Source organism: Arvicanthis niloticus, chromosome 7 (assembly GCF_011762505.2).
Source record: "Arvicanthis niloticus isolate mArvNil1 chromosome 7, mArvNil1.pat.X, whole genome shotgun sequence".
NCBI lineage: Eukaryota > Metazoa > Chordata > Mammalia > Rodentia > Muridae > Arvicanthis > Arvicanthis niloticus.
In genome coordinates, this window is record NC_047664.1 from 59,640,671 (window position 1) to 59,655,744 (window position 15,074).

The following is a 15,074-nucleotide window of genomic DNA, read 5'->3' on the forward strand; positions in this document are numbered from 1 at the left end:
AAGCTCATTTTGAAGTTCTATCTTAAACACACAATGTATTCTTTTTAAAATTGTTTTAGTTTTAGAGAATATAAAATTATTACATAATTTCCTCCTTCACTTCCCTCCTTCCAAATCCTTCCATATGTTCTCTGTGCTCTTTTTCAAATTCATCTTGTCATTTTTTATTAATTATATGAATTGTACTATATTTACATATATCTGTCTAAGAATTTGTGTATGGATGTATACTCCTAAATCCATAAATATAACCTGCTTCATCTGTACAATGTTAATCTATATGTATGTTTTCAGCAATGACCAGTTGATATTAGATAACAAATTGATGTTCTCTTTCCAGAAGACTGTTCCTATCACTCTCCACACTCTTTAGTTGCCTGTAGTTTGTTGTGTAGAGTTGAGGCCTTCTGGGTTTTCCTGGTAGACTTTAACAAGTCTCATGCTATCCTCGTTTGGCTAATGTTTAGGTAATCATTTTGCTGAGATTCAATAATTTATCTTCTGATATTACTAGTCAACTTCTCTTTGAAATAGACAGAGATCAAAATATCAAATTTTGGGGCCAATTCTCAAAGAAAAAAATCTTCAAAGCAACTCTTACATCTTGGGGAACATTGCAGAAGAGGGGTAGGAAGATTATAAGAGTCATAAGATCACTGAGTATGCTATGGGCTATATCTACTATGGATTTCTTAAATAAATTGACCTCAACCATATCAAAGATTCCACTTGCCACCTTTGTGCAGGTAAACTTCAAATTTATTTAATTGCATTACTTATCTCCCTTCTATATCTTTAAATTCTTTGGCATCTTCTTGATATTAGATGATACTTTAAAGGAAGAAAGATGATACCAAATAAGGATTTCAGTACCCCAACACCAGTAGCTACACTTTGTAGGACAATAGTATTGGCCAACGATATCACTATTCTTCCAAGAGCAGAATCAATGAAACCCACGTTATTCATGTCACAAACCAACTATCTCACATATATCAATCCATTCATCACTCTTAGTAGATTAATGTCCAGGTCTCCCACTATCCCACTATTACAAAAATTCATATACTTTGAAAGGTATCGATATATTCCCTGTGTATCTAACAATTATTTCCATAATATAATCAGCTATCTAGTCTAGTCTTCATGTATATGACATATATATATATATATATATATATCGTATACATACACACATACATATATACTACAAATAGTGTGGTGTTTTAAAGAAAATGGCCGCCATAGCCTCAAAGATTTGAAAAATATTATGAGGTGTGGCCTTGTTGAAGGAAGTAAGCTACTGACTTTGAGGTTTTTCAAAAGTGATACCAGGCCCAGTGACTCTTTCTGCTACCCGAACTCTCAGATACTTCACCAGTATATTTCCACCATGCTTTCCAGCATAATAAAAATGAGCTAAACTTCTGAAACTTTAAGCAAGCCCCAATTAAATGTTTTCTTTTAGAATGTTTGTCATGATCATGGTATCTCTTCACAGCAATAAAACATTGACTAAGACACAGAAATAGTATGAAAATTTAACTGGTTAGCCAGTTAATCTATCCATAATATTTTATAAAAATTCAAATCTTTGCAAGTTTTTATAATTTTTGCTGCTTTATGCATGTAAGTGATAATTATGAAAGACACAATCAATTTCATACAAAATGAAAAATTTACATTATTCAACCTAGGACAACGTAAGCATTAATTTATTTGTGTGTGTATACATATTTATACACAAGAAGAGATACCTATTTGATATTTTCACTAGACTCAGTGAATTTACTTGTAGAATTTTAATAGATCTATAAATACTTCATCTTAATTTTAATAACAAAATACTTAGAGATGTAGGCTGATTATAAGTTGACTAAGATTAGAATCTTCACAGTCACACTGTGACATAGTTTTATTGAACGCTAAGCTAGCACTATTCTTAGATGAAACACTTTTACTTAGAGATCTTCTTCACTAGGTCATTACCCACAACATGGTATGGCCTCAGCTTAGCACCTGGGTCACTCCATTTTGTGTTCCTTGTCTTTGCATTGTGGATGAAATAAACGTCTGATCTGTTATTTGGAGATGGGGAAAAATTCTCAAGCTATTTGATCCCATAAATGGGTCAATGTTTTCTTTAAACCTACAAAAGCATTATGCTGCAGCAATGTGATGAGGAATAGTCCCAAAATAGTGCTCCCCATTTCTTTCCAAAAGCTTCAGCCTATCACTTTGAAATTGAGATGGGAAACTTATAAGCAATAACAAAATGGACCTAACCTTGTTGTCTGTATTATCTTGTTACAATGTGGGCAAATGTAAAATTAATTTTTATATGGTACTGAGTTTTTGACAATATATATCTTCAAGCTTATTTAAAGGTTTCAAAGCCACTATATTCCTGAGATAGAAATTTTGTAACCACCATATGACACCATTATAACTTGATGAAAAATATCATGTTCGTTCTAAAGTTGTAGTTGGCATCATTTGACAATAACAGGTTGTTTGCCTGAATTCAACTTTATTTTACTGATCTAAGCATGACAGGTTCTTATGTGTTCAGATGGCCTGCAATATATAATTAGAGAGAAGATTTTATGACAACCAAAAACTTAAATGTGTTTCTATTTTATATCATGAATTTAAAATTGCTTCAGCACAAGATCTTTATACAGATCACCCTAGTTCACCCCTTCTTACCAAAGCTTAATTGGTCATGTCAGTGGTGATCTCCTTGCTAGTCTTCAAATGAACAGAACTCAGTCCTTACTTATCATGCTATCCTATATCATGTGATAAAGTGGAATTTTGCTCTTATAATTGAGTCAGACTCAGGAATATTGGTAGTGTTTTGTTTTTGTTTTGATACAGGCTTTATCTATATAATATCCCAAACTGTCCTAGAACATGCTTTATAGACTAGGATGACCAGGAATTCACAGAGTTCTACCTGCCTCTACCTCCTGAGTGGATTTGCTAATATTAAAAGTTTGTACCACCAAACCTGGCAAAACTTTGATTCCTATAACAATTATATTCTTATGTCTTTTTTAATGTGTCTGGCTGAATGTAAATTTTCTATTCTTCATTTTTCTTTTGACATTGGCTTTTCCACAGGTCTCAGGGATCTTTGATCTTCTCCAGCATCCTTGTATCCTTGTGCTCTGAATAATAAATCAAAATAGAATTATGATATACCATTGAAAGCGCTACAATAAGTGCTGGGCATAAAGAATGATGTACTGGGGATCAAAATCTCAAGACTATGGTTGGAAGTAGAGAGCAAAGTGGCAGAAAATCAAGCTGATTTTATGACATTCAGGAGATGCGAATCCAAGCATGCTTGCTTGGATTAATAGGTATTAGGTACCCTTGCTAGAGGTAAACGATTTTAGGAAGAAGTACTCAACTATTAAAAAACAATGATTTTATGATATTCGGAGGCAAATAGAAAATATCATCCTGAGTGAGGTAACCTAGTCACACGTGGTATGTACTCACTAATAAGTGGATATTAGGCAAAGAATGTGGAATACCCATGATAACAACTCACTGACCACATGAAGCTCAAGAGGAAGAAAGACTGAAGAGTGGAAATTTCAGTCCTACTTAGAAAGGGGAAAAATAATCAAGGGAAGTAGAAGGTGGGAGAGACTTGGGAGAAAGAGAAGAGGGGGAGAGGCAGCAGAATCGGGTATGTGAGGAGATGGAGGAGATGTACAGAGGGTCAGGAAATCAAACAGAGGTGTGTAGTAATGGGGGATGGGAAACTGCAGCTAGCAACCAGAAAGTACCAGATACCAGGAAAGCAAGAGCCTCCCAGGACCCCACAGGGATGACATTAGCTGAAATACAGCACATAGAGGAGGGAGAACCTGTTGAGACCATATTCAGAAGTTAGGCTTGGTCCCCTGGTTGAGAGATGAGACCACTCACCCATCTCCAAAATTTTAACCCAGAATTTCTCCTGTCTAAAGGAAAGAAAGAGAAAAAGAGTGGAGCAGAGACTGAAGGAAAGGCCATCCAGAGACTGGCCCACCTGGGGATCCATCCCATATACAGAGACCAAACCGAGACAGTACTGTGGATGTCAAGAAGTGCTTGGTGACAGGGCCTGATACAGCTGTCTCCTGAGAAGCTCTGCCAGATCCTGACCAATACAGATGTGGATGCTCCCAGCCAACCATCGGACTGAACACAAAGACCTCAATGGAGGAGTTAGGGGAAGGACTCAAGGAGCTGAAGGAGCTTTATCTGGCATCAATATGAGGGGATGGGATAAGGGCTTTTCAGAGGGCAAACCAGAAAGTGGGATAACATTTAGAATGTAAATAAATAAGCTATTCAATTTTTAAAAAAAGAAAAAGAAAAAAGAAAGAAAGATTTCTGGAGGAATAAGGGCAGTTCCTGATGGACAGAAGCTGCTTTAAAGTATCTGATTCTCTAATAAACAGAAACCTTAGGTATCGTTCCCCAATGACAGCCACTGTTTATACAGCTAAAGTCCTTCTGTTTAGGATAAAGTCACATGCACTGCCATGGGAGTGGGAGGAACTGGACCTAAAACTATCACCTATGCTTCTCCTGTTTTCTTTCAAATGTGTACAGGGATATTTGAAATAATACACACACACACACAAACACACACAACTATACACAATCACAATTATCAGGGAATGCGTAACATATGCATTTAAAACTATTTAGTTTTTTTAAGCCTGAAACAAACATAAATCACTTCAAGCTTAAGAAATGTATTTCTATATTCTTGATGAAAGGTTTTATGACTGGTCTTACTGAATCTTGTTGGGCCATGTTCAGTTGATTACACTGAAAGGCCTAGGTTTTTTTTTTTTTATGTTGATTTGACTTTATTCCATTTGAAAACTCAAGTTAAAAATGTGTATTGCTACTTTTTCCATAAAGTCCTTGAAGATTTTGTTTTTCTTAATTTTTTTATTAGATATTTTATTTACACTTCAGATGCCATCCCCTTTCCCCATTCCCCACCTTAGAAAACCCCTATCCCATGCCCCCTTTTCCTTTTTGCATTTATACATTTTTTAAAAAAAATGTTAATCATTGGCTTTATAAGTTTGGTATTGTTCAATCAGAGGTGTAACCCATTACCCAACCTAGATAGAACAACTATTTTTGGCTGGTGGAGATACATGAACATCTGCCTCCCTGTCTCAGCCCTCTTTCTCTCTTTCATCACCTGGCTTCTCCTCTCCTTCTTCTTCTCCTCTTCTTACTCCTTTTCTTCCTCTCAGTACTCCTCCTACCCTAGCTCCTCCTACATATCACCCTTCCTGTTAAAATGAAACTTTTCTCTCAAAATACAATTAGAGCATAATTATGCCAATTTGTACCCGTGAGGTACAAGATAGTCCTAATACCCAGTCCATCCTTTTGTTGACTAACCAGCACCTCTGTCATCTATCCTAACTAAAACATTTAGTTCTGAACCTGGCTTTAGGATGAATGTCAGCTGACGACCATCCACTCAAATCTTTTCTTTCAAGGTAAATAGCTATAAGTTTTCAACCCCAACAGAAATCCAGAATGACTGAGTTAACTATAATTGTGGGAAGCAAAAAGCATAGCTTCTAAAACTTAGCCAATTTATAGAGACCTCTGAACACCTGAACACTCTCTCTATTTCAAAACGTTGGAGCATCTGTTCTTCTGCCTTCTGGCCCAGGATCATCTGACAGACCTTAGTGCTGCAGAATTATTAAGGGCTGATTACTCTGTCTAGGCAGATATAATCAGTCGACTATTCTGCAAGTGTGTCCTTTTCTGGACAGCAATTTGTCTGTAGAAGAAAAGTGGCAATTATTGCCTAGTGGCTGTCTCACCACAACTGGAGTAACTCCAAGGATGCTCAATTTCTTCTTAGAATTCAATATAGGAAGCTTTCCGGAGCAGACAGGTCTCTAATGAAAATGAACATTAATACAGAAATGTTTGTCATGTCAATTCTAAGGATTTCTGATGTTTTGAAAACCAACTATCCATGTAAGGTAATCTGGACTATTGCCTGTTAACTCCACTCAGCTATTTCTAAATAAAACATAGAGAACACCCTTATAATAAACTCCAAGCCATGAATTTGCTATAGTCCCTTAACTCACAGGCTGACCATCTCAAATCAGTTAAAAAAAAGTTAAAGAAGGACTGGGTCTAAGCTTTGTATTCCTAAATGTGTTATACTGGTACAATGCCTATGAGAGTAACAATATTCATCTCACTCTTATATCACTAAGAAGCTCATGCCAATGAAAACCTTAAAATTTGTAATCAAAGTAAATTGGTGCCATTTAAGAATTTATATCTTTATCTTGATATTAATTATACAGATTTCTATTAATAAGTTATGGCTATGCAATTAACCCCTAGCTAATCCTCTCTATTCCCACAAAACCACTACTTTTCCCTAGGAAGACAGTCCAACATTTACCACCTTAGTCCCCAAGCCAAGGGAATAGGGGCACTGACTCTTCATTAGCTTCTTCAAGCTGATTATGGGCGTTTTTGTTTTTGTTTTTGTTTGAAGAGAAGAGGGTGCAGGTGGATTTGGGGAAGGAAGGGTGGTGTGGGGACAGTAGGAAGAGTAGAGCGAGGGAAAGCTGCAGTCCCAATTCTTAGAATATTATATGGGAGAATAATAAATAATTTGAAAAAAGAAGTCCTCTGTGGTCTCTGTGTACTGACAAGCAGTCACAAATAGCTAATATTTTTATTCCAAGTAAAAAAGATTTTCACTTACTATTTTTAAAAACAAAAAGAGTTTTACATACTACACTCCTCTGGGCTTGGCTTGCTTTTCATCACTATATCTAAAAGGTATACATTTTGCCATATCTACTGGTGCTTTATTTTATCTGGATAGCTGAGGAAAACATTTTTGCAAGAATATTTACAACATAGCTCTCCCATTGGTCACATTTGCAATTTATAAGAGTAGCAATTGCTGTGCAAACTATTAATTACTACAATGCATAGCATTTTTCCAGCTTCTTTTGTTATCTCACAGTTTTAGTGGGCAAGTAATATGGGGGTACTTTATGGATCTGGTATTATTACAGCTTTCTCATTACCAGTCAAAATTCTGTCTAAGATCAAACTGAGACTAATGGTTCTTCACTCAGTCTCCCATCCATGGCTGTTAACTGGCCAAATTCAGCTGTTAGATATTCTGTTTACTTATCAAATGGTTTCACTATAAAATCATCAACATATGGCAATTTTCTTCTTCTAGAGATAATCAGAGAAAAGGCAAAATATTCTGATATGAATGTTAATTTTAATGTATTGATTTTTAAAGTTGAGTATTGTTTTAACTTCTTTTACTAACTCATACCTCATTTTACCCATTATTTTCTTAGAGAGGAGGGTGTTATGCACGCACCATTATTTTACTTTTAGAACAAATATTGTTCTTGATGTACTTGATTCTATGACAGCTTCTTTTCTACTTTATATCTTTGATATTATGTTGATTTATTACCTTTAAAGACATTTGGCCTTCTCTTCATGTGTAGTATTAAGTCATAGTTAAGCAGTGTTCCTTGATTCTTGCCCTATGACATGTACCCAAGTAACTTGGCTCAAAACTTAATTCTAATGTTAAATAGTATGAATGTCAACAAGAAGTCCAAAAAGTCTGTAGAAAATTATCTCAAGGGTAGCCTTCCATTTAGGGTAGGGCTGGGAAGTTTGAATTGGATTTATAAGATAGAATATGAAATATTAAACTAAAGGCTTAAATTATTTTAAATTTTATTTAATCATTTTTTTTACACTCCAGATTTTATCCCCATCCCTGTCTATTCTCTGAGTGTTACATATCCCAGACCTCCTCTACTGGTCTCTATGAGGATGTCTCCATCTTGACCCTCCACGCCACCAGACCTCCCCACTCGCTGAGACATCTAGTCTCTTGAAGGTTACGTTAGGCTTAGATTTTTTTAAAACCTACTTTTAATGAGGGTTTTCAAATGCTTTGAACCCACCTTCTACCCTACCATCCAAAGGTAGGGAAGAAAATATGGTAAATAGGACAAGGAGATGTGGACCTATTTACATGTAGTTCTTTGAGGTGATTCCAATCTCTGTTTGTCCAGTAGCAGCAGTCCAGTTCAATAGTGTCAGAAAACCAAACAGGAATCAACAGCAGGGGTTATGATCCAGCAGAAAGTGGCAGGTCTCTGCTGAATCAGTACAAGTCAGCAGGAGGGACCAGAATCATCCAGGACTCCAAGAGAAGTTCTCTGCATGCCTCTCTCAATGAAGTGAAGATGAGGGAAGACTTCAGAACAACAAAGCTTTGCAAAGCTAGCTATGCAAGTGTGCTGTAACTGTCCATTGAGTACTATTTATGCTCTCACCAAATATCACCTGTCCTCCCATGAGTGGTGCATCAGTGAAAAAAACATGGATCTTACACACACACACACACACACACACACACACACACACTCACATACACACAAAGAGAGAGAAGTATATCAGAAAATTCCACTTTATTAAACTTTTTGTTTCTATTCAAATTTAGCTATTGTATGAATTTTTTGTTACTGTTTTGAATTAAATTGAGTATTCTTAAATAATTCACAGATACATGGATTTTGCTGTTCTTGTGTTTCCTATGGTTTGTTTTAGTTGAATATTTAATTTCTATTCCTTACATTAAATTTAAAATTCTGAGCAAGCTCATCTCTACATTTTCTTAATATTATCACCATATCATAGTTTTGTACATGTCTGTATATACTCTAAATACAGAAAAAAGTATATAAATTCACTTCAGATAATAATCAATGTCTTTAAGAAGTTGATATTGTCAATTATTTCTGAAAATTGCCTTGGAACATGTATATCCACACCTTTCTGTGTTTGCATACATTCAGTATGATATTCTTCCTGCCACTGAATAAAATTTGTAACAAAATCTGTTAGTCATACATATTACCATAATTTGATTATAATTTCAGGCAGTAAAGTCTGGCAAAGATGTGTAAATTTAGTGAACTTTAATCATAATTTTGTACAGTTTTAATTAATTTACAATGAAGAAATACTGGTGACATCCTTATTGTACAGACAAAAACAGTACTATTATATATTTGAATAATATAAAATATAAAATTATAAAACAAGACTTTCTAAAGACTTTCCATTGCCTTTAGTTCATACTAAGAGGATGAAATTATTAATTGAAAGCACATTTTAAAATTGGAAAAATATTGTGTATGCTGATAGAATTGTTACCCAAAGACAGCTTTAGGACATATTTGTTTATCAATGATTGGTACAAACATAATGAAATAATACTTTAACAGAAATTATATTTCCAAATGTTCATGTTATATGTGAACAAAGTAACTGATAGCTCAATATCCTTCCTCCCTCCCTTTCCCTTCCCTTCCCTTCTTCCTTTCCTTCTTCCTTCCTTTCCCTTCCCTTCCCTTCCGTTCTTCCCTTCCCTTCTTCCCTTCCATTCTTCCCTTCCCTTCTTCCCTTCCATTCTTCCCTTCCCTTCTTCCCTTCCATTCTTCCCTTCCCTTCCATTCTTCCCTTCCCTTCTTCCCTTCCCTTCCCTTCTCTTCCTTTCCTTTCCCTTTCCTTTCTTTTCATTTGGCAACAATGTCTAATTTGCTCTGCATCTCCTCTCTTGGCTATGTGGCCTTCCCTGGAGCGTGTCACCTGCCTCCCTGTGGTCCCACCTTAAAATCTGACTTTTCACTTTCAGCAGCTATTACTTACCAGCTATGAGTGGGACATTGTGCCTATACTTTATGCTACGATTCCATCTCTAATTCATGTTTATAGAAACACCCTGAATTAAACATATTAGCTTGCCAAAAGAAATGAAAAAGAAAGACATGAAAGTAGAAAAGAAACTAGTTAGAGAGAGACAGACCATTGAACTTGTCAAAAAAAATATGTTGGTATTAGAACAGTGAGAATGATCAAAATACATTATACATTTGTGTTCATTTATAGATTGAAAACTTGTTATGTATAATTAATGTATTGTGACAAAATAAAAAAGAAAACATAAAATATTAATTTTATACATTAAAACAAGGACCCTATTATTTTTCATTAAAATTATTATAAGTTCTGTCAATATCAATGAACTAAACTTGAATGAATAATTTATTTTTAACCTTGGTTATTAATTAGCATATTTTTAGTTTGTTGATGTGATTCTGTAAATCGTACTTAGCACCATAGGAAAGTATAATTTAGAGCCTACAAGTTGACTCTATGTATAAAGGCAAATTTAATGCCCTAGATCTACATAGTTTAAGGAAAGACATGATAACAAAGGTATTAATAGCCCAACCAACTGACATGGTTGAATTATTTTTAAAACATTTAAATAATTATAACAGTATACACATTTAAATTGTACATAATAACCACATACAACACATTTAGTATATGTTGTATGAAAATATAATTTTATATATTTGATCTATTTTCTGTTCTGTATTTGAAAATTTCATAGAATACAACAAACTTCCTCCATTTGTATTTATTATATGAGTCCTTATATAAAGTTAAAGTTGGGAAAATCTGGGAATATGACTGATGGCAGGCAGACAAGTTGGGTTGGTTAATGATGCATTTTTATGCTTCAGTTGGGTGATTTTGTACATCTTCTGAAAATCTTAACTCATTTGAATGACATCCCACTAGTGGCAATAAGACAAGGGAAACAAAATGAGGCTATTTTGGTTATGGCACAGTTTGTCACAAGGCAGAAAATATAAGAAAACATGTAATAGTATCACTTAGCATTTGAATGTCTCTATATTTTCATTATTAATCATTCTTCATAAAGGAGTATAGAAGTAATAAATAGTACAAGAGTTTTGATAAATCATCTTGTTGTTCCAGATTATTTTATTGTATCACAATAAAAGATTCTTTAAATGAAGTCAGGAAACACTTTAATTAAGCATCTATTCCTTTAAATTAAAATATGAAACTAAATTTGTCTGCTTGACTAAATCAGTCTAAAATATCTTTTCTGTATGCTTAGAAGCAGAATTTGTGGACCTCACAGATTTTGGTAGCACATTTTGCAATAGCTTCATTTTCACAATGAAAAATCAAAGAATTGGCAGAAATTTAGGGATTTTTTTTTTTTTTAGAATTTTTCATTGAAGTGAAAACATACACAAACACACACATGATTTTTCTATATTCCTAAAATTTTGTAACTCCCAAGTCTATTAATTCCAGCTGTAAATATTCAAAGACAATTAATTTTATTACTCAGTATATTTTAATAGTTTAAAATTGCCTAGTGAGATTGATCAAGTATCTGCTTTATGATAAATAGTTTATTATTTATTACAAATGACCCTTGATAAAAGATAAGAACTCTCTTCCCCAATCAAAAACCTTTGACAATGTAGACAGTGACTTTTGCATTATTAGGTCTTCTTTGGGTTAAAAACCATCATTTACAGTACTTGTCATAAACAAAGTATGGTCTGTGAATCGGGAAGTGATGTTAAAGAGACACGGGAGCTTGATTAAAAATGCAGAAGTACACTATTCCATAACAATAAAGTATACTATGAAAAATGAGATTTCTTGGTTAGTTGTGTGCATATTTTATTGTGAGAAACTCAGCCCTAACATTTTCTTATTATGCATTTCACAGTCTTGAAATGTCTGAATATTAGCTATACACTCACAAATTTTTATATTAATTTTCTGCTTAAATATAATTTATTATGTACTGAAGTGCATACATGTTCAGATAACAACATAATCACTTTCAGTAAGTCTATACTCATTTATATTACCAACATTTTCATGAAAGTTGTTAATGTTCTCATTACCTGAAACAAATGCTCTGAACTTCAGGCAAATTCTTCACTGCTTTGTATCATTAAAAATTCATTTTTAATATGATATATCACTATAATGCTGGGATAATTTGATGCATGTTAATTTTTGTTAAATATTTTTTTCTCCAACATAAGTATTCTAAGATTCTTCCATGTAATTGGATACATGCACAGTTTACTAGCTTCCATTGCTATGTACCATCCTGTTAGGTAAATATGACACTACTTATTTACCCATTCTGTCTGTTTTGTGATATTTGGGCTTTTCACAGTTACTGGTTGCCATAAATATTCTTGACTGGTGAACTCTACTTAGTTATGTTTTTATTTCTCTTAAGTACTCACCTAGAAATAGAATTCTTTTATGAGTACAGACTCGTTTTTAATATTTCTAGGGTCCTATCAAAAACACTCAAACACTCAGAAAATTAAACCTTTCAATGATCAGTCCTACCTTCTACCAACACTTGGCATTTGCAACTAATATTGAATTGCACTTCATTTGTCACATATCTATCAATTTAGACATTTTTGGTCCATGCCTCATTCTAAGATTTTTTTTTAATAACAGAGATAATTATAACTTCCCTTCAATACTACAAACAACATATATCTAGTGTCTTAGTGTCCTATTGCTGTGAAGAGACACCATAACCAAAGCAACTCTTATAAGAGAAAACATCTCACTGGGGCTGGCTTGCAGTTCAAACTTTTAGTTCGTTATCATCATGGCATGAAGCATGGCAGCACACAGGAAGTTCTGAACAGGTAGCTATATGGTTATGGAGAGTTCTACACATGTCCACCATCAAGGCCACACCTACTCCAACATGCTAATACCTCCTAATAGTGCCACTATCTCTGAGCCAATGGGGGACATTTTCATATAAATCACCACAACTAGCAATGGTTATCATTATTTATTTATTTCATTTGAAAGATAATGTAGACAAAATAAATGTGTAAGTTGGTCGTGTTAGACATAAACTTACCTATGTAACTTAAGCCTATTTTTCCTTACTGAATATTTCTATTGTCTATAAAATCTTTTCATACTTTTATTTCTCCCAAGTTCCTTTTGCAGCTTACATAAAAAAAAAAGTTCTAGAGATTTTTCTCCAACAGACAGTTTATGTGAGCTTGAAAATCTATATAAAGTAGAATGTAAATGTTATTTATATGACTTTTATCAGGTTATATCTTTTCTATTATTCCACTTTACCTTGTGATTTCTCAACATGGCCATGTTTATTAGCAACCCAATCATTTCATGACTGAACAATATTTTGTTACATAGCCAAAGTGTACATTGGCTTAGACTTTTAGCTACTGATGCAAATGTAGAATAGTTGCACTTCTATTTTTATATGAAATAAATCAACATAAAAGCTTATTGAGACTTTCTGTATGAAGCTTGTAACATACTCACTTTCATTTCTCTTTATGGTTTATCTAGAAGTGGAATTTTTGAGTCTAAATTAAGTGTATGTTTGTTTCTGGCAGAGCTGATTCTAAAATGATGCATCCTCAATAACATTTGGTGTTGTCAGTCTGCTTTATTTTAGTCATGCATGTAGGAAGAGAGCTATATAACAGTATGATTTTCATGTTCATTCTCCTGATGACTCATGACATTGAGACTTTCTTATAAGTACATTGACCATTCATACAATCCATGTGAAGTAGTTAAACAAACATATTGCCCATTTTAAAAACCTGAATTCATACTGATGAAAGATTTCTTAACTATGTTGAAGATATTTCTTTGTGCATACTAGTACATATGCTTAGCAAATAAGCTTTCTAGAAGTAATTTATACCCATCACCCAATTATTTTGGTATTTTGTTTAGGCTGTCTTTTATTAGGAATTTCAAAGTTGATTTAATGTAATTTAAGGCTTTATTTTACATACCTTCAAGAAAATACACATTATTTTACCATTTATTATTTTGTTTTGGATTGTTTTTTGAAACATTATCTTACATAGCTTAGGTTGTCCTCAAATTTTCTATTTCATAGGGCCAAATATTTAACTCATGATCCTCCTATCTCTACTTGCCTATTTTTTTAGATTATACTCCTATAGTAATAATATGCAGAGAAACCATTTTAGACTGTCTACTTGCTTTGTTCTCTAATCTATGACAGGGTACATTTTACATTTAATCTATATATAGTATAAAGAAAATTCTCGAGTTTTTTGGAACAATTTTCAGAAAAAAATGATGCATCTGCCTTTGGAACGGCTTTAATAGCTGTGTTAAAAACAGCTTCATACATAAGGCTTGAAAAATAAGGCCACCAATAGGTATGCCTATGTGAAACTAGAAAATTTCTTGGGATCTCAACAAAAAAATACACCACAACCAATGAATGTTGAGAAGAGGAGAAACAGTCTTTCTGAGAAAAATAGCCCAAATTGCTTATCCATTGCTAAGTGGTCAGCCCTCCCTGGCAGACAGCATATGCTGACCCATCAAGAGCATTTTCTGCACTCAGAGCAGTTGGTAACAAAGTTCCCCCACAACCATAAGTCCCAGCTGGGAACTCAGCTCACTAGTTAACCATCACCCACCAAAACCTAGCCCTCCTGAATTCCACTCCCCTTCTGCCCCCTCCACCTGGTACTTTCTGCTAGGGCAGATTTGTAGCTGGTATGCTCCCAGGAAGACACAATATTCTTACCCAGAGGATCTGCTGTACTCAGAGCATTTGAGGATCTATTGCACCCAAAGCAGTTGACTCCTAGCAAGTCTGCTCCTGTGAAGACACCATATCCTGACCCACTGGCAAGGGTTGGTTACTGCTGGTCTGAAACAGTGCCCTGAGCAGAACTTGGGCACTAGCTCTGCAACAAATTCCACAACACCCAGAGGAAGCTAGACTCCCAGGAGTTCTAACATGCCCATGATCATAAGATTTCAAGATCCCAGAGGCACCCTGACTCCCAAGACCTCATATACTCAGGATCTCAGGATCACAGGATCACAGAGACAGCTGGATTCTTAAAAGTACTGACACAACCAAGGTAACAGGAGAAATAGGCTCCAGTCAAAGACAGTGTGGGCACATAGATCAAGAGACAAACAGATGGTGAAAGAAAAACACAAGATGTAAGCAACAGAAATCAAGGTTACATGGCATTATCAAAACCCAGTTATTCCACCATGGCAACTCCTGGACA